Source organism: Canis lupus, chromosome 3 (genome assembly GCF_011100685.1).
Source record: "Canis lupus familiaris isolate Mischka breed German Shepherd chromosome 3, alternate assembly UU_Cfam_GSD_1.0, whole genome shotgun sequence".
NCBI lineage: Eukaryota > Metazoa > Chordata > Mammalia > Carnivora > Canidae > Canis > Canis lupus.
In genome coordinates, this window is record NC_049224.1 from 33,809,968 (window position 1) to 33,835,318 (window position 25,351).

Below are 25,351 nucleotides of genomic sequence, written 5' to 3' on the forward strand. Positions count from 1 at the left end.
ACTCCACCACCCTTCCCCTCCCTTTCCCTCAGTGACATGGGACCACCCCCCCCTTGAGACCAGAAAACAACCAATGTTATATTGGCCATTCTCCACCAGTGATTTATATAATTAGAGAATCCAAAATGCAAAGTTCTCTGATAACCCGAAAGATTTAATCGGGCTTTTGATACTGTTCTCTTTACCCACCAGCCTACTTGGCATGACTGCCAACAGCTCTTGCAGGTTCTCCTCACCACCGAAGAGAGAGAACGAATTCAGGGGGAAGCCTGGAAGCCTGTCCAGGGAGAGGACAGACAGCCGACTAAAAACCCAGACCTCATAAATGCTGCCTTCCCCTTTTCCGGCCTCACCTGGGACTACAACTGGGCTGAAAGTAAGGGGAGACTCCGGGTCCACCACGAGACTCTAATGGCAGGTCTCAAGCCTACCAATCTGGCCAAGGTATATGATGTAAGACAAGGTAAGGATGAGAGTCCAGCAGGCTTCTTAGAGAGGATCATAGAGGCTTTTAGGCAGTACACCCCTATGAACCCAGAAGCCCCCGGAAACAAAGGTGGCAATTATCATGGCCTTTGTTAACCAGGCCCCTCCAGACATTTAAAAGAAATTGCAGGGGATCCCTGGGTGGCGCAGTGGTTTGGCGCCTGCCTTTGGCCCAGGGCGCGATCCTGGAGACCCGGGATCGAATCCCACATCGGGCTCCCAGTGCATGGAACCTGCTTCTCCCTCTGCCTCTCTCTCTCTCTCTCTCTCTCTCTCTGTGACTATCATAAATAAATAAAACATTAAAAAAAAAAAAGAAATTGCAAAGAGTAGAGAGACTGGGAGAGAAGAGCTTGCAGGACTTAGTAATAGTAGCAGAAAGAGTCTATAATAATAGAGAAAGTCCGGAAGAGCAACAAACCAAACTAAGTGACCAGCAGACCCAAAACCTGGCCAAGATCCTGCTGGCCACAACCATGGATGACTCACAGGAAAGACAGAGGCACCTCAAGAAGCTGGCTTCAGGGACAGGTAAGGAGGATGACCCTGGTCCCCATCAGGAGTGCCCTAAACTGAACAGAACCAATGTGCTTATTGCAAAGAAGAGGGCCACTGGGTAAAAGAGTGCCCTAACAAAAGATCTAAGGCCCCTGCCAAGATCTTGGAGATGGAGGACTAGGACGACTAGGGGAGTTGGGGTTCGGCAACTCTCCCCGAGCCCAAAGTAACTCTCAGAGTGGAGGGGCAACTCGTTGAATTCCTAGTGGACACTGGGGCACAACACTAGGTTTTATTACAACCCCAAGGGAAATTGGCAAGCAAGACTTCATGGATGCAAGGGGCCACGGGAACCAAACAGTACTCATGGACTACCCGAAGAACTGTGGATCTCGGCATGAGCCGGGTATCCCACTCCTTCATGGTCATCCTTGAGTGTCTCTACCCGTTGTTAGGTTGGGACTTGCTCACCAAGATGGGGGCACAAATTCACTTCCACCCCAAAAGGGCAAAAATTCTAAACAAGGAGGGGCACTCGATTCAGGTACTTGTCCTGAGTTTAGAAGACGAATATCGTCTCCACCAAATGCCCTCAGCTCCAATGACTAACATTGTCCTTTGGCTGCAGGAATTTCCCCAAGCCTGGGCAGAAACTGGGGGAATTGGGCTGGCCCGGCACCGACTGGCCATATATATAGAACTAAAGCTGGGGGCAGACCCTGTCGGGGCCCGCCAATACTAAATGCCTCTCACAGCGCGTAGGCGACTACTGGACTCGGGCATATTGAGGCCTTGCCAATTGGCATGGAACACTCCCTTGCTGCCAGTGTGGAAACCGCACTCTAATGATTACAGGCCAGTCTAGGACTTAAGGGAAGCCAACCGGCGAGTAGAGGATATGCACCCTACGGTCCCAAACCCATAGACACTCCTCTCCACCCTACCTCCAGACAAAACTTGGTATATGGTATTAGATTTAAAAGATGCCTTTTTCAGCCTGCCTTTAGCACCCAAGAGCCAAGACCTTTTTGCCTTTGAATGGACGGACCCCGAGAAAGGCATCAATGGCCAGCTCACCTGGACTCGACTACCACAAGGATTCAAAAATTCACCGACCATGTTCGATGAGGCCTTACATGAAGACTTGGGTGAATTCCATTCCAAGCACCCTCATTTGACCTTATTGCAATATGTGGATGATATCCTGTTGGCGGCTGAAGACCAGGACACATGCCTGCAGGCATTAGGGACTTGCTCCAGACCATAGCGGCCCTAGGATACCAGGCCTCAGTTAAAAAAGCCCAGATCTGCAGAACAGAGGTGAGCTACCTTGGGTACAAATTAAAGGATGGACAAAGATGGTTGACAGATGTGCGGGATCCAACAGCCACAAACCGTCTGCCAGGTACATTAATTCCTGGGGTCATCAGGGGTCTGTCAATTATAGATTACGGGTTTTGCCAAGATGGCCAGACCCCTCTATGAGGCCACCAAGCACCAGCAAAATTTTGAATGGACAGAGGCCAGAGCCTTTAATGACCTTAAACAGGCCTTGCTGTCTGCCCTGGCTGTCGGGTTGCCTGCCCTAGCCAAGCCCTTTTACCTGTATGTGCACGAGAAAGACGGGGTGGCAAAAGGGGTCCTTGTCCAGTACATAGGTCCCTGGAAGAGACCCATAGCCTATCTCTCCAAAAAGCTGGACACGGTGGCTGCTGGACGGCTCGACCCCATGCTTAAAAATTATTGCTGCGGTGGCCACTATGGTCAAGGATGCAGACAAGCTGGCCATGGGGCAAGAACATGTTACCACCCCACATGCTATTGAAGGGGCACTCAAACAGCCCCCAGACCGCTGAATCAGCAATGCCTGTCTGACCCATTATCAGAGCCTACTGCTAAACCCCACCAGAATTTTATTTAAGCCACCAACAACCCTGAATCTGGTAACGCTACTCCCTAACCCAGACTGGGACCTCCCTATGAAAAGGTATGTATAGGTTTTTGTGTAGTTTTCATTTCTCAGGGACAAATGCCCAAGAGTGCAATGGGCTGAATTATAAGTTCACATTGAGATTCATAAGAAACTTCCAAACTGTTTTCCAGAGTGGCTATCCATTTTACATTCTCACCAGTAACATGAGTGTTGTGGATTCCTTCCATCATTGTGGCATTATCACTATTCTGTTTTAGTCATTCTGATTGGTCTGTAGTGATATCTGTGTGTGTGTGTGTGTGTGTTTTAAGATTTTATTCCTTTATTTGAGAGAATGAGTGAGAGCACAAGTTGGGGTGGGGGGGGGGGCGTGAGAAACAGAAGCAGGCTCCCTGTTCAGCAGGGTGATATAGGGCTTGATCCCAGGACCCCAGGATCATGACCTGAGCCAAATGGAGTCACTTAACTGACTACGGAACGCAGGCACTCCTCTTTTTGTGGTTTTAATTTGTATTTCTCTAATGGCTAATGATGTTAAACATCTTTGGTTTGTCATCTGAATATCTCCTTCAGTGAAATGTCTTTTCAAGTCTTTTGCCCATATTCCAATTGAATTGTTTGTTTCTTTACTTGTTAGATATGTGGATTATAAATATTTTCTCTCATTTCATCCTCTTAAGTTTTCAGTGGAGCCTTAATTTTAATGAGGCCCAGCTTATAAGAATTATCCACTATAAAATAAAAGCTTATAATTTTACATTCTATTTTGAATAAATTTTTAAAATATAAAGTATGAAGTTAATGTTGAGATTTTATGAGGGTTTTTGGGATGGCCAACTTTGTCAAAAATCAGTTGAGAATAATTGCTTGGGTCTACTTATGGATTCCTCATTCTGCTTTGTTATCTGTCTATTCTTCTACTCAAACTTACTGTCTTTATTACTATAGCTATGTAAAAAGTCTTGAAAGAAGGTAGATGAATTCTTCCACTTTTATTCTCTTTTTATCAAAATTGCTTCAGCTATTCTGGGCCTTATACTATTCTATGTAAATTTTTAAATAAGCTTTCCTATATCCACCAAAATCATTAAAATTACATTAAACCTATAGATCAAGTAGGAGAAAACCGACATCTTTATTTTGTTGAGCCTTCCAAACCTGGAACAAAAATATTTCTCTATTTACTTAGGGCTTCTCAGGTGTCTTTCATTAACATTTTATTATTTTTAATATACAGAATTTATACATGTTTTGTTAGATTTATACCCACGCACTTCATTTTTTGGAACAATTGTAAATGTTATTGTGTTTTTATTTTGGCTTCACTATTCTGTTATTATATAGAGATATGATTCAATTTGTGTGATGATCTTTTCTCCTAAGACCTTGCTGAAATCATTCGTTCTAAGTGTATTTTGTACATTTCTTGTGATTTTTATGTAGAAATCAGGTTTTGCGCAAATACATATACTTTTATTTTACTCTTTCCAAACTATTTGCCTGTATTTCTTATTATTGCCGTATTGTAGTGTTAAGGACTTCCACTACTATGTTGAATAAGGCTAGTGAAAGCATATACTCTAGCCTTGTTCCAGATTTTCAGTCTTTCACCATTAACCATAATGTTAGCTATAGGTTGGTTTGTTTATGTGAATTTTGTAGATGCTCCATATCAAGGAAGTTTCCTTCTATTCCTAGTTTACTGAGAGTTTTCATAATGAATAGGTATTGGATTTCATCAAATACATTTTCTGCACCAAATGATATGGTCATATGACATTTGTTTCTTTAGCCAACTAATTGAGTAGATTGCTTTAATTGATTTTGAACATTGAACCAGCCTTCCATACCAGATATAAATCTCACTTGGTCATGAGGTATAATTATACTTTGCTGGGTTCTATTTGTTAATATTTGTTAAGGATTTTTGCATTTTGATTCATGAGAGAAACTAATCTGTAGTCTTTCTTTTTTTGTATAGTCTTCATCTGGCTTTGGTATCTAATAACACTAGCTTCATAAAAAGAATTGAGGAATGTTCTCCATTCTCTCTTTCCTGGAAGAGACTGTATAAAGTCAGTATTAATTATTCTTTAGCTATTTGGTAAAATACTCAGGTGTAACCAAATAGAAATAAGTATTTCTTTTGAGGGGAACTTTTAATTACTAATTCACTTGTTTAATGATTATAAGATTGTTCACATTCCCGTTGCATCTTTTTTTTTCTATAGTTAGTAATTGTTTTTTTAAATGGCCCATTTATTCTAACTTACAAAATGATGTCAAATTTGGGTTTAATTTTGGTTGTATTATTCCTTTATTATCCACTTATCAGCTACAGGATCTATAGTGATCCACTTTGTTTCCTTCTTAATACTGGTGACTGATGGGTTTTTTCCTGGTTTTTATTTTCCCTCTTTATCATTCTTCTGTTTCTTTTGTTATTTCTCTAAGGGTACTTGAATATTTTTAAGGATTTCTTCTTATATTATTTATAGTTTGTGGGGTTTTTTTTAGTGTATCACTTGTATAGTTTTCTTTGTAGTTGCTCTAGATATTATAATACACATACAATTGCATAAAATACAATGTGCAAAACTATTATGGGCTGAATTGCACTCCCGTCCATTCATATGTTGGATCCTAACCCTCAGTACCCCAGAATGCAACTCTATTTGAGACAGAGTCTTTAAAGAGGTAATTAAGTTAATATGAGGTCATAAAAGTAGGCCCTAAGCCATTAGGACTGGAGATCAAGGGACACTTGGGTGGCTCAGTCAATTGTCCAACTCTTGATTTTAGCCAAAGTCATGATCTTAGGGTCAGGGGTTTGAGTCCTGCATTAGGTTCCATGCTCAGTGGGGAGTCTGCTTGAGATTCTCTCTCTCCTTCTCCCTTTGACCCTCCTCCAGTGCTCTTTCTCACTCTCTCTAAAATAATAAATAATCTTTAAAAAAAAGAAAAGATCAGGAAACAGACATGCATAGAGAGAAGACAATATGGGGACACAGGGAGAAGACAGCTATCAACAAGCCAAGGAGAGAGGCCTTGAGGGAAACCAACCCTGCATACATTTTGATTTTGGACTTCCAGCGTCAAAAACTTAGAGAAAATAAATTTCTATTATTTAAGCCTCACAGTCTGTAGTACTTTGTTATGGCAGCCCTAGCTAATCAATGCAGTAATGCAATCCAGTCATAGTCTACTGTCGTTGAGTGAAGTAGAGGAAACTTATTTCATTCAGGTCTTTTTATCTTCCCCACTTTTTAAGTGTAATTGTCTCTACCTACTACATACTTTGTTAAATGATTATGACATCTTATTTATCTTGGTATTGGCATCTGTTTATTTTCTCTTCTCATTTGGATCGTGAATTTCCTGTCTCATTGTATAACAAGTGAGTTTTGATTGTATATGTGGCATGCCAGACAACATATTACAGCACTGGGGCTCACTCACCATTGTACTATTCCTTAAGTCTAATGTGCCAAGGTGATTTGGCTCCTTATTTCCATGATTCAGTCTATGCTTGTTTATTGTGTTATATCCAGGGATTTTCTGTCCTAAAATGAAGGCCCTGAGAGCAATGGGGCTGCTCCATCATAACTGGAACTGGAAGTCTCTCCAATATTTTTAAAACTTTTGTCCAGTACATTGAATGTTTTTATCTTTTTGGTCATTTCTTTTTGCTATCTTACATATGGAAAATTGTCATTTCTGAGTTTTATAAGAATTTCTGATTTACTTTAATGAGCAAAGACTCTGCTTTTCCTATCAGACTTGGGAAGCTTTCAGGCCTAACTCTTGAAACTAGGCTTGGGAAAGGCTCAAATTACTTAAGAAAAATCTTAATTATAATTATATAAAATTTCTTATTTAAAAACTAACAAAGCACTTCCTTTTTCTGGTGCTTTTTCTGCCTCCTTTTTCCAAGTCAGGTTGGTTAAAAAAATAAAAATAAATAAGAGCATATTTTCTGAGTTAGGTCCTCTGATATTAGCATTCAGAATTTTTTTTTTTAAATGAACCTTCCCTTCTTGTGTTCTCAGAGCATATTTATAAAAATTCAAAATAATAAAATTCAAAATGCTCTAAATATTCAGGCCCAGCTCTCTCTGTGCATTACCCAGAACTTCATTGTTACTGTTTGTTTTGATGTAATTGTAAGTTGGATTGTTTTCTTTATTTCTTTTCCAGATGATTTGTAGCTAGGACAGTTCTACTTAAAAGAATTTATCTTAAAGAGATAATCAGACAACTGTGCAGAGATGTTCACACAGTTTCTCAGTGCTATATTGTATTTAATTGTGAATAACTAGAAAAACTCAAATTGGAAACAACAGGGAAACTGGCTAATTACATGCTGGTGTACCTATGCCATAAAATACCATGCCATCATTAAAAAAGAGAATGTTTATCTATGTGTACTTACATGGAAAGATATTCATGATGTATTTGGTGAAAAAAATTGGAGGGAAGGTCTGGAAGGGCTAGTATATTAGTGGATATCTTGCAAAGGGTGTAGGTGAATACCAGAGAGCATTGCTGGTAGGGGCTGGGATTCATGGGGAGAAGGACTTCACACAGGATCTTCAGTCTCCTGGCATCCTATGGAGAGGCAGGCCTAGGCCAAAGTGCAGCTAGATGCACTTGAGGGCTGTGATCTACACAGGCACCTCACCCTCTGTTGCTCTTTTGCTTTTTCAATTAAAAAGTTTATTGAGATACAACTGACATATAACATTGAATTGGTATTAGGTGTACAATGAAATGATCCGATATATGTATCAGATTACCACAACATGTTTAGTCAAAATGCATTAGCTCACATAATTACAAACTTTTTTTCTTGTGATAAAAACTTTTTAAGACCTATTCTCTCAGCAAATTTCAAATATACAATGTAGTGTTGTTGACTGTAGTCACTATGGTATACATTACTTCTCCAAGACTTACTTATCTTATAATCAGAAGTTTGTACCTTTTAAGCCCTTCACTCATTCCACTCACCCTTCAACCCTACTTCTGACAACCACCAATCTATTCTCTGAACCTATCAGTTGGTTTTGTTTTGTATTAGATTCTCCACACAAATGAGATCATGCAGTTTAGGTTTTGTTTTGTTGGCTTTTTTAAAAAAAATTCTATCCACTATCTCTTCTTGTAACACCTCTGATAAAAAAGAAAAAATAAGTTAAGAAGGAAAGGATTTTTAGGTAATAATGAAAACAAGTTTCTAATATCACCATGATGTCCTTTGCCCTAGAAAATAAGGATACCAGTATAAAGTTTCTCAAAATCTTGACACTATTGACATTTGGGCCAGATAATGCTATATTGAGGGGAATGAGGGGAGGACTTTCATATGCATGGTAGCATATTTAGCAGCATGTCCAGCCTCCACCCACCCAATGTCAGTAGCACTATCTGTACACATTACACCAACAAAAATGGCTTTGAATATCATCAAATGTCCTTTGGTTTGTGTGTGGCAGGGTGGAAGGGAAAGCAAAATTGCCCTGGTTGTGCATCATTGCCCTAGAAGGATCAGACAATTTGAAGAATATTATAATTAAAGTCAGAGCACTGAAGGAAAGAAAGGTTTGGGTGGGGACAAAGGGAGGGAGAAAGGGAGAGAAGAAAAGAAAGATAAAAATAACTGGATAAACTTTTCTGTGCCTAAGGAAAAATTATGAATGAGCTGAGCTGTGTCTGTAGAGAAGATTCCTTTTCTTCCTAGCCCTTCCTACCCTTGGGGCTATGCTTTGGGTAAATAGATCCCTCTTTCTAAAGCCCATTATTTAAGGCTTCCACTAGCCCACACCGGCTTGCCTCAAAACACTTTGTCTCACTCACCCCAGGCCTCCCTATGCAGCCTCTTCCATCATTCACGTTCTTATGTGCCAGACAGCGGGCCAGAACTTCCAAATATCTGCCCACCAGACTCAGAATTTAGTAGAAGTAACTGATGTAAATAACATATGAGCATGTGATTCACAAATTTTTTAATGCAGAGATAGACATTGTACAGACATAGAAAAATAAAAATAAACCCAAAAAGGAAGTGGATAGGACTTAACCTTTGCCCTTTATCTGACCTGGTTCAAATTTATAGTTTATTTGGAAAGTCGTTCTAGATTTGAAAAATAAAAGGGAAATTAGTATCTCACAGTTATTTGTTCTTCTTAGAAAACATACAAATAAAATGTGTGAACACAGAGCTCCTGAAAATTCAAAGGTAAATGCTGGTTCTAATTTCATGCTTTGTTTAGAGTTGTCAATTCTTGACTAAAGATTCTTGTCTTAACACAGTTAGCCTGTAGTACAGCAGCTCTATCTTAAGAATCTTAAGATGTAAGAACCATGATTATGAACAAAGGCAAGTAATCAATCCATCATCTCTGCTAAAAGATACAATTTTTCCTGATATCCAAAATACAACAGAGGCACAAAGCTGCATCTGGTTTTCCAGATGTGCACCTTTTAGCAATTCAACAGACTGGAAACTCCAGAAGGGCAGAGACTTTCTCTTACCAGCCTTGAGATCCATGGCAACACCAAGCCCAGGGCCTCTATACAGTTGTACTCAGTAAATAAATATTTGTTAACTTGAATGACAAACATGAAATTAAAAAAAAAAAAAAACATGGAAAGTAGAACCCTGCTTTGTGTGAGGGCATCCATTGTGAATCTGAGAAAGAACAATTTGTCATGATTTAGTATGAGCTGAATAAATTTATTTATTAGTATTTATTTAGTATTTTGCTGGGAACTGTACATGATGAATTGGAGCATTTCTGAATGCAACAATCCACAGCCTGCCAGGCAGACCATATGGTGGCTGTTTATAAATGCGATAATACAGGTCAAACTGAACTACTGGAAATTGAAGAGCTGTCATGGGCACACAGGAAAGGAAGTTGGGTCCCTGGGAAATTCTGTAGCCGGGGAATATGGTCTCAGAATGCAGGAAAGACATGGGCATCCATATCTGAAGACTAAGGTGGTGTGAAGAGGAAAGCACAAGCGTAGGGAGGACCAGGGGAAAGCATGTCCTTTCTGGGTATGGTTAAGAGAGTGCAGCCTTCGTGCCAGAAAACAGCAGTATGAGCAGATGAAGAGGCCTTAGGTTCCATAAAATGTCTGCACAGTAGCTAAAACAAACATATTAATGCCTTTACTCAACACGGTTGCTGACAGCCAGCTACACAGAGGCCTGCACCAGACACTGTTGATATGATGACAGGACGGGCTAAATCCTGCTCTTTGTGGAATTTATTAACTGAGATTTCTTTTTTTGGGGGGGGAGGGGGGAAGACATCAATGTGGCTGACAACCCAGTAATGTATGGTTTGTTTGCAGAGATCCCTGCTTCTCAGGGTGGAGCATGTCCTGTATAGAGATAAGGGCTTTGACTCATGACTGTAAGAAATGATGGTACAGAAGAAGCTACCCAGGTGTGTGCAATATATTGTGTACAAAAAGCATATGTATGTGTATGTGTTGTCACAATGTATGTATTTGGAAAACTATATACTGGAATGTATATGGTGATATTTATTATTTTTCTTCTTTTTTTTTTTCAAATTTTAACAGTGAATATCTATCACTTGTGATGAGGAAGAAAATCTTCATGGTAGATTCTTAAAAGTTACCATTTGAGTATAGACTCAAGGGAATAGAAATGTTCTTGGGCACTATTTTATCAAGATAAGAAGGTACCTGACTGTTTACGGCACTACCGTCGTTTACTTTGTGTTCTGGATCCCTAGAATACAGGCATCCTTTCCCTGTATGAAAAGCCTTTCCCAGAGGCTTCTCCTGGGACCCAGGAAGGGAAATCTGTTATGGCTGCAACCCAGGCATCTGTTTTCTTTGGTGAGGATTTGTAGACACTGCTTTCTAGACCAAGCAGGTTATAAAGACCAGGGCAAGCAACTTTTCAAAAAGGTAGTCTGGAACTGTGAAAAGCTTTACGTTCTGACAGTCCTTATTTGGAGTCCTATGTGCCCCCTCACATGCCTTGGGAAATGCTCTCAGTCTCTCTGTGCCCTGGTTTCCCAAAGAATAGCAAGGAAATATGGTAACCCTTGCAGCCTCTGAATAATCAGTCATTAGAGTACTCACTATGAAATGGGAAGGAAAAGTGCCTGAGTTACTGGCTCAGAGCCCAGGGCTGAGCACATGGAAGCACCCAACTTAGTAAAGGTCTATTTCCTATATTGAGTAAATATCTGTAACCATTAATGCTAATTAAGAATGTGTATTATGTGCCAAGCACTTTGCTATGTGATTTGCATGCATGAAACCAATTTCATTTTTTTTTTTTTTAGAATTTTTATTTATTTATTCATGAGAGACACACACACAGAGAGGCAGAGACACAGGCAGAGAGAGAGGAGCAGGCTCCATGCAGGGAGCCTGACATGGGACTTGATCCTGGGTCTCCAGGATCACACCCTGGACTGAAGGTGGCGCTAAACCACTGAGCCACCCGGGCTGCCCTTTTTTTTCTTTTTCTTTTTTTTTTTTTTTTAGAATTTTTTTGAAACCAATTTCAGTTGTAGAACACTGCAGGAGGAATGCATTATTATTATCATTTTCATTTTTTAAATGAGGAGGGATGGAGTTGACAAAGTTATACACTTGCTGGTCTTGGAACCAGGTTATCTGACCAAATTTTGAGCCACTATGTTCTACAGCCCTCTATATGAAGACATTTAGACTCTATTAATGCATGCATGACACATTGAAGTGACCTCAACATTTAAAAGGTAAATTAGTGTTGATATCATTTGGAGCTTCTCTGGGGGCTCTTTAGGTCATTCTTTGACTATAATATGGAAAATTAGGGGTTTTATTTTGAGCGGCCAAGTATTGGTTGCCAAAATTATCCAGCCTCGTATCTTTCTAAAATTAAAAAAAAAAAAATTAGAATTCTAAAAGCCTTTCTTTTCACAAAAATATCCTGGGTATCAGTACATGTAATTATTTTGTACATCCAGTAGAAGAGCCAACCATAAAGACAAAGAAAAAGCACATTGGACTGGACCCTGTGCATACTGAAAAGCAGAATCTGAGTCCATTGGGGAGCCTCAGTGCTTAGCATGTGTTCACAAATGATAACAATGAAATAATTACAGCTGGCTAGTGCTCATATGGTACTTTGTAGATGTCCTAAGTGCTTTATACATTTTTCTCATTAATCTTTTCTATCATTATTACCCCCCTTGTACTGATGGAGAAACTGAGATGCAGAACATGTAACTGGCCTGCTCAAAGTCACACAATTTTAAGTGGCAGAGACTCCCCACCACCATTTGACTAGAGACAGCCTGGCTCAGCTCCTCCCATTTTACCACTATTCCACTTCTGAGTCACCAAGCCAACCACACTTGCCTTTGGTTTGTTCCCTTTTCACTTTTATAGACCTTTCTTCTCCTGCAGTGCCAGGGCCTTCACCTCAGGCACTGACACTCTGGGTTAGTCATCCCTCCTGAGGAGATACCTTTATTTATAGCAAACAGCACAGGTCTAGAGAAATGAATAGTGGTAGGATTTCAAAGACTGGGGAAAGATGCAAGGAAAACATTAAGAAAGGAGGTACCTTCTCAGTTCCATTTAACCTACACCACACAGGAATCTGAAAATTCAGCCCCAGATAAGGCTTAGTAAGAATACACTGAGAAGGACCATCTAGATGAAGACATTAGCAACTGTGTGATGCAGCAAAGGCACACTCTCCTGGAGGGAAGGGATCTGTTGCCTAGAGGGCTTTTGTGAATTCTAATCCCTAATCTGTAAAATGAAGACATTGAACAGGTGATCTCAAAGGTTCTTTTCCATTCTGAAAAATCTGTTAATTTAACTTGCACAAAAAGGAAACAAATATTTAATAAGCACATCTTCTCTTTTTTTCCCAACATCTCTTTTTTTTCTCCAACATCTATCTCTCTCTCTCTCTCTCTCTCTCTCTTTTTCACAGACAGGGGCATGTCTTTGTTTTCACTGGCCCTTAATCATCAGAGATTGAGAACAATTAGCCCATGTGGACTGGGAAGCACTACCTTGAGCCTTCAGAATACTCACTGGTTGCTGGTAAAAACAAGAAAAACCATGAAGTGATAGTGTTATGTCCTCACACAACAGCCAAATGATCAAATGTGGGCACATCAAGATAGAAAATGGTCTAAAAAAGTGAAAGGAAAGCAGAAGAGATGTGCATCTACCCTTCAGGATCCTCTAGAAATATTATAGTGAGGAAAGCAAATGTGAAAGACATTCCATGCCATTCTTGCTCATATAGTAAGAATTTGCACACACAAATAACATACTTCATAAGATTCAAATCTGAGGGACCATTTCCCCTAAAGATTCCTCATTTCTCCCAGAAAAGAAATAAAAAGCTGATGAACCAAGTCACATGAAAATGAAATGTCTAGACTATCAACTCATACAGTGTGATCCAGACACTGAAGCCATGAATTAATGGATGCAATAGCATGCTTTCACCAGACAGCTTATATAAGACTGTAAAAATAATGGAAATGTTTAAAACTCCAAATTAAAAGAAATAATGTTTGAAGAAGTATTAACAGTTTGAGTGGAGTAACAGTGGCAAAAATAGTACAGTAAGGACCCCTAGGTCTCAAAGAAATGGAAAAAATTCACAAAAATTATCAAAACCAACCTTATCAGAACTCTCAAAGCTTGTCAAATATTTCTGGTAACCAAGTGAACAGTAAGTCAGGGCATAAGTACACTGAAATAGGGTAGAAGAGCACTGTGATATTTTAACATTTCTAGGCCAACCCTCTTACCCAATATAGCATCTATCTTGAAGACCGTAGCCTGTGTTCCCTGAGTGGGTACTTGGTTCCAGAAAGAGAAAAGCAAATCTTGTTCCCAGGAAATTGTGTTTGTTGGTTTTGCCTTGACAGGGATTTCTATAAAGAACTGATTCAAGGGGCTAATTCACAAAGAAAACAGAAAATCTAATAGACCTATAACAGGGCAGCCCCGGTGGCGCAGCAGTTTAGCGCCACCTGCAGCCCCGGGTGTGATCCTGGAGACCCGGGATATAGTCTCATGTCGGGCTCCCTGCATGGAGCCTGCTTCTCCCTCTGCCTGTGTCTCTGCCTCTCTCTCTCTCTCTCTTTCTGAATAGATAGATAGATAGATAGATAGATAGATAGATAGATAGATGATAGATAGATAAAAATAATAGACCTATAACAAGTAAAGAGGTTGACTCAGCAATCAAAACCTTCTAGCAAAGGAAAGTGCAGGATCAGATGGCTTCACTGGTGAATTGTGCCAAATATTTAACAAAGAATTAATACTAATCCTTTTCAAACTTTTCCAAAACTAGAAGATGAGGGAATACTTCCCAACTTACCTATAAGGTCATCATTACAAAGTAAAACAAAGACATCATAAGAAAATTATAGAACAAAATCTGTTATGAATATATATGCAAAAATTCTTAACAAAACACTAGCAAACTGAATGTAGTAGCTTATTAAAAGAATTATACATCATGGCCAAGCAGGATTTATCATGGAAATACAATGTATTTATTAGTGTTAATAAAATGAAGAAAAAACTACATAATCATCTTGATTGATGCAGCTACAGCAAGTGACAAAATACAATAGCTTTTAATGATAAAAAATACAGTAACCTAGAAATGGAAAAAACTTCCTCAAAATTATAAAAAGACATATATGGTGAACCCACAACTAACAACATGCTCAATGAGAAAAGATTGAAAGCTTCTCCCGCTAAGATCAAGCATGCCCACTTTTATCACTACAATCAATCAACACTGTACTAGTTTTATCCAGAGCAATTAAGCAAGAAAAAGAAATAAAAGGCATCCAAATTGGACTCCTCAAACAAAGTCCAGGACCAGATGACTTCACAGGCAAATTCTACCAAACACTTAAATAAGAATTAATACATATCCTTCTCAAACAATCCAAAAAGTTGAAAAGGAAGGAATGCTTCCAAATTCATTCTACAAGGCCAGCATTATCCTGATACTAAAACCAAACAAAGACACTTCAGAATAATGAAAACTTTAGGCCAATATCCCTGATGAACATCGATGCAAAATCCTCAAGAAAATATTTGCAAACTAAATTCAACAATGCAATAAAAGGGTTATTTACCATAATTGACTGGGATACAAAGATGGTTCAATATCTGCAAATCAATCAACATTATATACCATATTAACAAAGTGAAAAATAACAATCATAGAATCATCTCAATAGGTGTAGAAAAAGCATTTGATGAAATTCAACTTCTATTCATGACAAAACTCTTAATAAAGTAAGTATGAAAGGAAATTACCTAAACAACAACAAAAAAATATGATAACTCCACACCAATATTACACATAATGGTGAAGAAAAGCTTGAAGTTTATCCTCTAAAATCAGGAAAAAGACAAGGTATCCTCTCATCACTTTCATTCAACATAGTATTAGAAGTCCTACCCATAGCAATCATACAGGAACAATAACTAAAGGCATCCAAATTTGTAAAGAAATAAAACTGTCACTATTTGTAGATGGCATGATATTATATGTAGCAAAGTCTGAAGACTCCATCAAAAAACAATTAGAATGAATAAATGAATTCAGCAAAGTTGTGGAATACAAAATCAATTAACCAAAACCTGTGTTTTTATATACTAATAACAAACTAACAGAAAGAAAAATTAAGAAAATAATTTCATTTATAATTGTATTAAAGAGAATAAAATACTTAGGAATAAATTTTTTAAAGGAGGTGAAAAATCTGTACTCTGAAAACTCTAAGACATTGATGAAGGAAACTGGAGGTGACACAAATAAATAAAAAGATATACCATGCTCATGAATTGAAACAATTTATATTGTTAAATGTCCATATTATCCAAAGCAATCAACAGATTTGGCACAATCTCTATCAAAATACCAACAGTATTTTTAACATAATTAGGACAAGAAATTCTAAAATTTGTGTGGCAACACAAAAGACCTCAAATAGCTAAAGCAATCCTGAAAATGATAAACAAATTTGGTGCCATCACAATCCTAGATTTCAAACTATACTACAGAGTTATAATATAATAGTAATATAATATAATAATCAAAACTGTATGGCACTGACACAAAAATAGACACACAGATCCATAGAACAGAATAGAACCCAGAAATACTCATGCCTACATGAGTTTAACTCATGTTAAACTAATGCCTACATTAGTTTCAACTAATCTATATGACAAAAGAGGTAATATACAAGGGGTGAAAGACAGTCTCGTCAATAAATACTGCTGAGAAAATTGGACAACGACATGCAAAAGAGTGAAACTGAACCACTTTTTTACACCATTTACAAAAATTAACTAAAAAATTGATTAAAGACCTAAATATAAGACCTGAAACCATAAAATTTCTTAAGAAAATAGGCAGTAAATCTTTAAACATTGGTCTTAGCAACCTTTTTTTTGGATCTGTCTCATCAGGCGAGGGCAACAAATTAAAAATAAACATCTGAGACTACATCAAACTAAAAAGCTTTTACACCATGAAGGAAATAATCAAGAAAATCAACAGACAACATACTGAATGGGAGATGATATTTTCAGATGATATATCTAATAAGGGGTTAATATTCAAAATATATAAAGAACTTGCACAACCCAACACCAAAAAACCTAAATAATCTAATTAAAAACTGAGCAGAGGACCTGAATAGACATTTCTCCAAAGAAGACACACAGGTGACAAACAGACACATGAAAAGATGTTCAACATCACTCATCATCAGAGAAATGCAAGTCAGATATAGGGAAATGCAAATGAGATATCATCTCACACCAGTCAGAATGGCTAGTATAAAAAAGACAATAAATAACAAATTTTGGTGAGGACATAGAGAAAAAGAGAACCCTTGTGTGTTGTTGATAAGAATGCACACTGGTACAGACAGCCACTATGGAAAACTATGGAAGTTTGTCAAAAAAACAAAAATAGAAATATCACATAGTCCAGTAATTTCACTTCTAAGTACTTACTGAAAGAAAATAAGAAAACTAATTGGAAAAGATATATGTACCCCTAAGTTTATTGCAGCATTTATAGCCAAGATATGGAAGCAGCTTGTCTTTTGATAGCTGAATGGATAAAAAAGATGTGAGATACACACACACACATACACACACTCTCTCTATATATATACAATGGCATATTGTGTATGTATACATATGTGTGTATAGACAATATATACAATGGAATATTACTCAGCTATTAAAAAGAGTGAAAACTTCCCACTCAGCACAATATGGATGGACCTAGAAGGTATTAGGCTAAATTCAATATGTTAGAGAAAAACAAATGTTACATGTTTTCACTTATATGTGAAACCTAAAAAAATAACAAGTGAATGGTCTGTTTCTAAAAAAACAGAAACAGACAACATACAGAGAACTGGTGGTTGTCAAGTCGGAGAGGAGGAGATGGTAAGAGGGGCAAAACAGACCAAGGGGATTAGAAGATATAAAATTCCAGTTATAAATTAAATAAGTCATAGGGAAGAAACATCCAGCATGGGAAATATAATCAATAATATTATAATAAATTCATATGGCAACAGATATACTTATCATATACATATATAATATATGTATGTGTATATATATGACATATATTATATATTCTTATGGTAGTGACACTTATGGTTAGCATTTGGTAGTGTATATAAATATTGAGTCACTATGTTGTACATCTGAAACTAATATAATCTTGTGTGTCAACTATACTTCAATTAAAAAGAAAAAGAAAAAAATGCTTCCAAATTGGAAGGAAAGAAACTAGGAAACTATCTCTAATGAGGATGGCATTGTCTTATATGTAGACAAACCCAAAGAATACAAACATACACACACACACAATATTAGAGATAACAAACAATTTCAGAAAAACTCATCACATATCAGCTGTATTTCTCTATACTAGCAATAAACAATTCAAAGAGGATGGCAATACTACCCTCAAAAAATCTATATCAAAAATCCAAAGGGCAGGGATGCCTGGGTGGCTAAGAGGTTGAGCATGGGCCTTCGGCTCAGGGCATGATCCTGGGGTCGAGTCCCACATCAGGCTCCCCGCATGGAGCCTGCTTCTCCCTCTGCCTGTGTCTCTGCCTCTCTCTGTGTCTCTCATGAATAAATAAATAAATTCTTTAAAAAAAATCCCAAGGGCATTTTTTGCCAAAAGGGAAAATGTGATCTTCAAATTCAAGAATTCTAGACAGGTCAGGAAATACAGGGGCTCAAATTTGAATAAAGTATCCAGCAGCAGCCTTAATGCACAGCACCCACCAATCATCTCAACAAGGTTTCCATATCTAGACTTACTCAGAAGTGTCTGTTCTGAACCACAGAAATGCAGTGAGATTGAGTATATGTGTGACCAGCTCAGACTGCATCACCATGAAGACTCAGGGCAGGAGAAGCTTCCAAGGTCATCAAAACCATGTCTGCCTGCAGTCAAAACAACCCTTGAAGAGCAAGATTTGTCTCTGGTGTGATGTGCAACTTACTAGAGGACCAGAGGACATATTGCTCTGTCAAGCCAGGTGCTCATGGGTGTACCAGCCAGCTTTCTTTTGCAGATGGGACATTTCTGGGAACAGAGGTCACATCTCCCTATAGGGGTGGAATGTTCCTTCTCCACTTTTCCTGGATACCTGGGTAGCATACAGATGTGGTATGAAGACAAAACTGTTACTTAGCAGAGCTCTGAGAATGCAGCTCAGACATCCCAAAGCAGATCAAGAGCTCTAGCATTATAAAGTGGAGATCAGTATAAAGATTATATTTCAAATATGTCAAAAATAAATCAGCAAATTCAGACAAACCTGAATATTTTCTTGCATGCTTTATTTAGGAATTAGCAATTGAAACAAACTGTCCGTTGAAAATAATATTGGTCTAACAAACCTAAATCTAGGGATCTCTGGGTGGCACAGCGGTTTGGCGCCTGCGTTTGGCCCAGGGCGCGATCCTGGAGATCTGGGATCAAGTCCCGCGTTGGGCTCCCGGTGCATGGAGCCTGCTTCTCCCTCTGCATATGTCTCTGCCTCTCTCTATATCTCTCTCTGTGACTATCATAAATAAATAAAAATTAAAAAACAAAAACAAAAAACAAACCTAAATCTATACATTATAAAGTTATTAATATAGCTGCATAGTTGTTTTGCATGGATCTCAGCCTATGGCAGTAATGCTATCAGCTATGAATGCCTGGAGCACTCATCTGGGATACTACTACTGGCAGTGCCATAGACATTTCTCTGAATGGAGCCAATGTTGTGGCTGGACAAGTCCTTGTGGTTCTCATTGTGATTCCAAGATGTACCTCGCAACAACCATCAGGGAACTTTGATAAAACAAGATTTATTATTAACAAGTCCTCAGGGGTACAAGGCAACACAGCACACCTAAGGCCACACAGTGAGGTCTCAGGGCAAGAGAGAGGAGAGGAGCGGGGAGATGGGAGAGAGCAAGAGAGAGAGAGAAGAGCTCAGACCTGGGCTTCTGTCTTATTAGGGTTGAGGGTGGAGTACTCAAGGTTTCCTGGGTTCATTCTTTCTTGGTGAATTTAAAGAGTGGGAATTAGGGATGCCTGAGTGGCTCAGCAGTTGAGCATCTGCCTTCAGTTCAGGGTGTGGTCCCAGGATCCCGGGATCGAGTCCCACATCGGGCTCCTTGTGTGAGGCCTGCTTCTCCCTCTGCCTGTGTCTCTGCCTCTCTCTCTCTCTCACTCTCTCTCTCTGTCTCTCATGAAAAAATAAATAAAATCATTATAAAAAATAACATAAAGAATGGGAATTAGGGTGTGGGAAGGGAAAAGCAGGGTCACATAGGTGGTCAATTGTCTAGGTTACCTGGTTTCCTAAAAGGGGAACTTCACAGGTAGGTCAGGCTGCCTCCTTATGTAGTTGTATAGCCAGTAACTGTGTCACACAGCTGGCAAAATGTTTATTTGAGATGGATGTCACTGAAATGGATGCCTTGGCAATCAAAGACAACATCAGGCACTTACATTGCAATCAAAAAAGCTTAATGCTAGGCACTTACACTACAATAGTTTTTGGTAAATTACCTTTCAAAGTTAAACTTTATTACAGTTTTAATACCCTTCAGTTGTACAAGACTTTCCAATTTGCAATATGCTTTCATGCATATTATTCCTTGGATTTTCAGTAAATCCTGCTAAGGTAGGCAGGGTAGTAATTACTGCCCTCATTTTCAGAGGAACAAGCTGAGCCTTAAACTTCTAGTCCTTAGTCTGTCACTCCATGGCCTACACTGCCTCAGTGGCAGCTCAGCCCACATGCCTCCCCCAATGGGAGCAGTTGACATAGGAGGAGGGGGTCCTTCTACCCATTATATGTGGCTCCCTCCTCTGCCTCCTTCTCCAAGGGAACATTTAATGAAGTGTCTCTTGGAGTGGTGACAGACATATACAGGTCCACTATCATTCTTATATTTGATTCTCTAGTCCCATAATTTATGGAAGAAAATATATTGTCAAAATTTCAAAATCATCAGTTTTTCAAAATTATATATAATGTTCAAACTCACCAATATTGTATTGAATATTTAAAATTTTGATCAGTGGGTAGTTCTCTCAATGGACACTTGGGTTGCTTCCATAGATATCTATTGTAAATAATGCTGCAATAAACATAGGGGTACATATACCTTTTCCAACTAGTGTTTTCATTTTCTTTCAGTAAATTCCTCAAAGTAGAATTACTGGATCATATGATATTTCTATTTTTAATTTTTGAGGGACCTCCATTGTTTTTCACAGTGGCTACACCAATTTACATTCCTACCAACAGTGAACAAGGGTTCTTTTTTCTCCACATCCTCACCAAAGCTTGTTATTTCTTGTCTTTTTGATATTAGCCATTCTGACAGGTGTAACATGAAATGGCTAGAACAGTTCTTGTGGTATAAAGTGATATTTCATTATAGTTTTGATTTGCATTTCCCTGATGATGAGTGATGCTGAGTACTTTTCATATGCCTGTTGGACACTTGTATGTCTTCTTTGGAGAAATGTCTATTAGTCCTTTCCCATTTTTTAATTGGATTATTTGGGTTTTCTGGTATTGAGTCATATAAGTTCCTTATATATTTTGTGCATTATCCTCTTATCAGATATAACATTTGCATCAATAAATGAGTGGATAAAGATAAAGAAGATGTAATATATATATGTGTGTGTGTGTGTGTATGTATATATATATATATATGAATTATGTATTTCATTATGGGATATTACTCAGCCATGGAAAAGAATGAGATCTTGCCACTTGTAACAACATGGATGGACCCAGAGGGCATCAAGCTAAGTGAAATAAGCCAGACAAAGACAAATACCACATGATTTCACTTATATGTGGAATCTATAGGACAAGACAAACAAAGAAACAAACTAACCAACCAAAGAACAGATTCTTAAATACGGAAAACAAACTTGTGGTTGCCAGAGGGAAGGTGGGTGGGGAAATGGATGAAATCGATAAAGGGAATTAAGAGGTACAAACTTCCAGTTATAAAACAAATAAATCATGGAGATGAAAAGTCTAACATAGGGAATATAGTGAATAATACAGTAATAACATTACATGGTGAGAGATGGTGACTATACTTATTGTGGTAAGCACTGGATAATATGCAAAATTGTTGCATCAATATATCGTACAATTGAAACATACATTATGTGCCAATAATACAATAGAAATAATTTTAAAATGAATAAGTAAGTAACAAAAAAAAACAAAAAAGAGGGTAGATCTCATGCTTTGTATTCTTACTACAATAAAATAATTTTTTTTTAAAAAAAGGAATCAAGAATGAATTTGTTGGAAGAATAGCATGTTGTTAGAATTCTTCCATTTTGACTATCCATTTGGAGTTAAAGTTCTTCAATGAAATGTTTACATTGGTGATTACCATAAAGTACACGAAACATTATCTTCCATCTAAAAGGCATGATATATACAAATGATATCAATTTTAATTTTAAACTTAGAAAAGTAAAGGGAAGCCCTGGTGGCCCAGCGGTTTAGCACCGCCTTCAGCTGGGGTGTGATCCTGGAGACCTGGATCACGTCAGGCTCCCTGCTTCTCCCTCTGCTTGTGTCTCTGCCTCTCTCTCTCTTTCTGTCTCTCAGGAATAAATAAATAAAATCTTTAAAAAAAGAAAAGTAAATTACAAAGTTTATACGTCATAAGAATATCTTTTTATATGTTAAAATAATAAACGACACATAAAGTAAGCCCTAAAGAATTGTGACTATATTTTAAGTGACCATTTTAATATTTTAAAATTAACTGGAACCTGATGCTACCCTTCTCTAATACACACATAAATATACCTCATTCAGTCTCTCCCTATCATAGATCATTAAAAACAAATTGTTACTCATTATTAGATTTGAAATTTCTAAGTTAAAATAAGTTATGTCTAGTGCTTGTGAAATTTAAAAAACAAGGCATCCTCCGGGGAGCGGGGCAAGATGGCGGAAGAGTAGGGTCCCCAAGTCACCTGTCACCACCAAATTACCTAGAAAACCTTCAAATCATCCTGAAAATCTACGAATGCGGCCTGAGATTTAAAGAGAGAACAGCTGGAATGCTACAGTGAGAAGAGTTTGCGCTTCTATCAAGGTAGGAAGACGGGGAAAAAGAAATAAAGAAACAAAGGCCTCCAATGGGGAGGGGCCCCGCGAGGAGCCGGGCTGAGGCCGGGGCGAGTGTCCCCAGGACAGGAGAGCCCCGTCCCGGAGGAGCAGGAGCTGCACCGACCTTCCCGGGGGAAAGGGGCTCGCGGGGAGTTAGAGCAGGACCCCGGGAGGGCGGGGATGCCCTCGGGCTCCCGGGGACACTAACAGACACCTGCGCCCCGGGGAGAGGGCGCCGAGCTCCCTAAGGGCTGCAGTGCGCGGGCATGGCGGACCGGGAGCAGCTCGGAGGGGCTCGCAGGGGCTCCGGCATGGCTGGGAGAGCGAATCCAACAGCGCAGGCTCTGGAGCACAGGGCACCGGGGACACAGCCCAGGATCCGGCTTGACCCGGGGACAGGCAGAGGCCGGGAGGGCCCAGGACTGCAAGGACGCTCCTGCCCCAGCTGAGCAGATGAGCGCCCCGCCCCAGAGTATCCAGGCCCCTGCAGACCAAGAGCTCTGTAGTGACTGCGGGAGCTGACTCCAGGGTACCAGAGCTGGCCGCCGCCACTGGGGTTGTTCCTCCTGAGGCCTCATGGGGTAAACAACCCCCACTGAGCTTCACAGTGGCCTCACAGGATAAACAGGTTAAACAACATTCACTGGGCCCTGCACCAGGCAGGGGGCTGAGCAGCTCCCCAAGTGCTAACACCTAAGAATCAACAGAGCAGGCCTCCCCCACAAGACCAGCTAGACAGACAGCGGAAAAACAAATTATTGACCAAGCCGCATTGGAAGGTTCCAGGGGAAGTCGAGGGATTTACAGTATACAGAATCAGAGGATACTCCCCCTTGTTTTTTGTCTTCTGTTTGCTTCCAACCCCATTTTTCTTTTCTTCTTTTCTCTTTTTGTCCCCCTTTTTTCTCTTTTTTTCTTTTTCTTTTCTTCTTTCTCTTCTCTCTTTTTCTCCTTTTCCCAATACAACTTGTTTTGTATTGGGAATACAAAACTACTACTCTGCACTGAGCAAAATGACTAGAAGGAAAAACTCAACTCAAAAGAAAGAATCAGAAACAGTCCTCTTTCCCACAGAGTTATAAAATCTGGATTACAATTCAATGTCAGAAAGCCAATTCAGAAGCACTATTATACAGCTACTGGTGGATCTAGAAAAAAGCATAAAGGACTCGAGAGACTTCATGACTGCAGAATTTAGATCCAATCAGGCAGAAATTAAAAATCAATTAAATGAGATACAATCAATCCAAACTAGAGCTCCTAAAGACGAGGGTAAATGAGGTAGAAGAACCAGTGAGTGACATAGAAGACAAGTTGATGGCAAAGAAGGAAACTGAGGAAAAAAGAGACAAACAAAAGATCATGAGGATAGATTAAGGGAAATAAGTGACAGCCTGAAGAAGAAAAATCTACCTTTAATTGAGGTTCCTGAGGGTGCCGAAAGGCACAGAGGGCCATAAGATGCATTTGAACAAATCATAGCTGAAAACTTTCCTAATCTGGGAAGGGAAACAGGCATTCGGATTCAGGAAATTGAGAGGTTCCCCCCCTAAAATCAATAAAAACCGCTCAAACCTCGACATTTAATAGTGAAGCTTGCAAATTCCAAAGATAAAGACAAGATCCTTAAAGCAGCAAGAGACAAGAAATCTCTAACTTTTATGGGGAGAAATATTAGATTCACAGCAGACCTCTCCACAGAGACCTGGCAGGCCAGAAAGGGCTGGCAGGATATATTCAGGGTCCTAAATGAGAAGAACCTGCAGCCAAGAATACTTTATCCAGCAAGGCTCTCATTCAGAATAGAAGGAGAGACAAAGAGCTTCCAAGATAGGCAGAAACTGAAAGAATATGTGACCACCAAGCCGGCTCTGCAAGAGATATTAAAGTGGACCCTGTAAAAGAAAGAGGAAGTCCAAGGAAACAATCCACAAAATCAGGGACTGAATAGGTATCATGATGACACTAAACTCATATCTTTCAACAGTAACTCTGAATGTGAATGGGCTTGATGACACCATCAAAAAGGTGCAGGGTTTCAGACTGGATAAAAAAGCAGGACCCATCTATTTGCTGTCTACAGGAGACACATTTTAGACATAAGGACACCTTCAGCGTGAAAATAAAAGGTTGGAGAACCATGTACCATTCAAATGGTCCTCAAAAGAAAGCAGGGGTAGCCATCCTTATATCAGATAAACTAAAATTTACCCTGAAGACTGTAGTGAGTGATGAAGAGGGACACTATATCATACTTAAAGGATCTATCCAAAAAGAGCACCTAACAATCATCAATATTTATGCCCTGAATGTGGGGGCTGCCAAATATATCAATTAATAACCAAAGTTAATACGTACTTACACAATAATACACTTATACTTGGTGACTTCAATCTAGCACTTTCTACACTCAATAGGTCTTCTAAGCACAACATCTCCAAAGAAACAAGAACTTTAAATGATACACTGGACCAGATGGATTTCACACATATCTACAGAACTTTATGTCCAAACGCCACTGAATACACATTCTTCTCAAGTGCACATGGAACTTTCTCCAGAATAGACCACATACTGGGTCACAAATCAGGTCTGAACTGGTACCAAAAGATTGGGATCATCCCCTGCATATTCTTAGACGATAATGCCTTGAAATTAGAACTAAATCACAACAAGA

General features: G+C 39.0%; 1 protein-coding gene and 1 long non-coding RNA gene across 2 annotated transcripts in view; one reads left to right on the forward strand and one right to left on the reverse strand.

Annotated features, from left to right (window-relative positions):
- The window catches only part of GABRG3 (gamma-aminobutyric acid type A receptor subunit gamma3), a 740,987-nt gene that overhangs the window by 623,167 nt on the left and 92,469 nt on the right, over positions 1 to 25,351 (reverse strand). The window lies entirely within an intron of this gene.
- Positions 949 to 13,914, forward strand: LOC111095179. The gene is made up of 4 exons (XR_005356889.1): positions 949 to 2,304; positions 9,107 to 9,155; positions 10,280 to 10,374; positions 12,903 to 13,914. It is a non-coding gene; the product is annotated as an uncharacterized LOC111095179 (long non-coding RNA).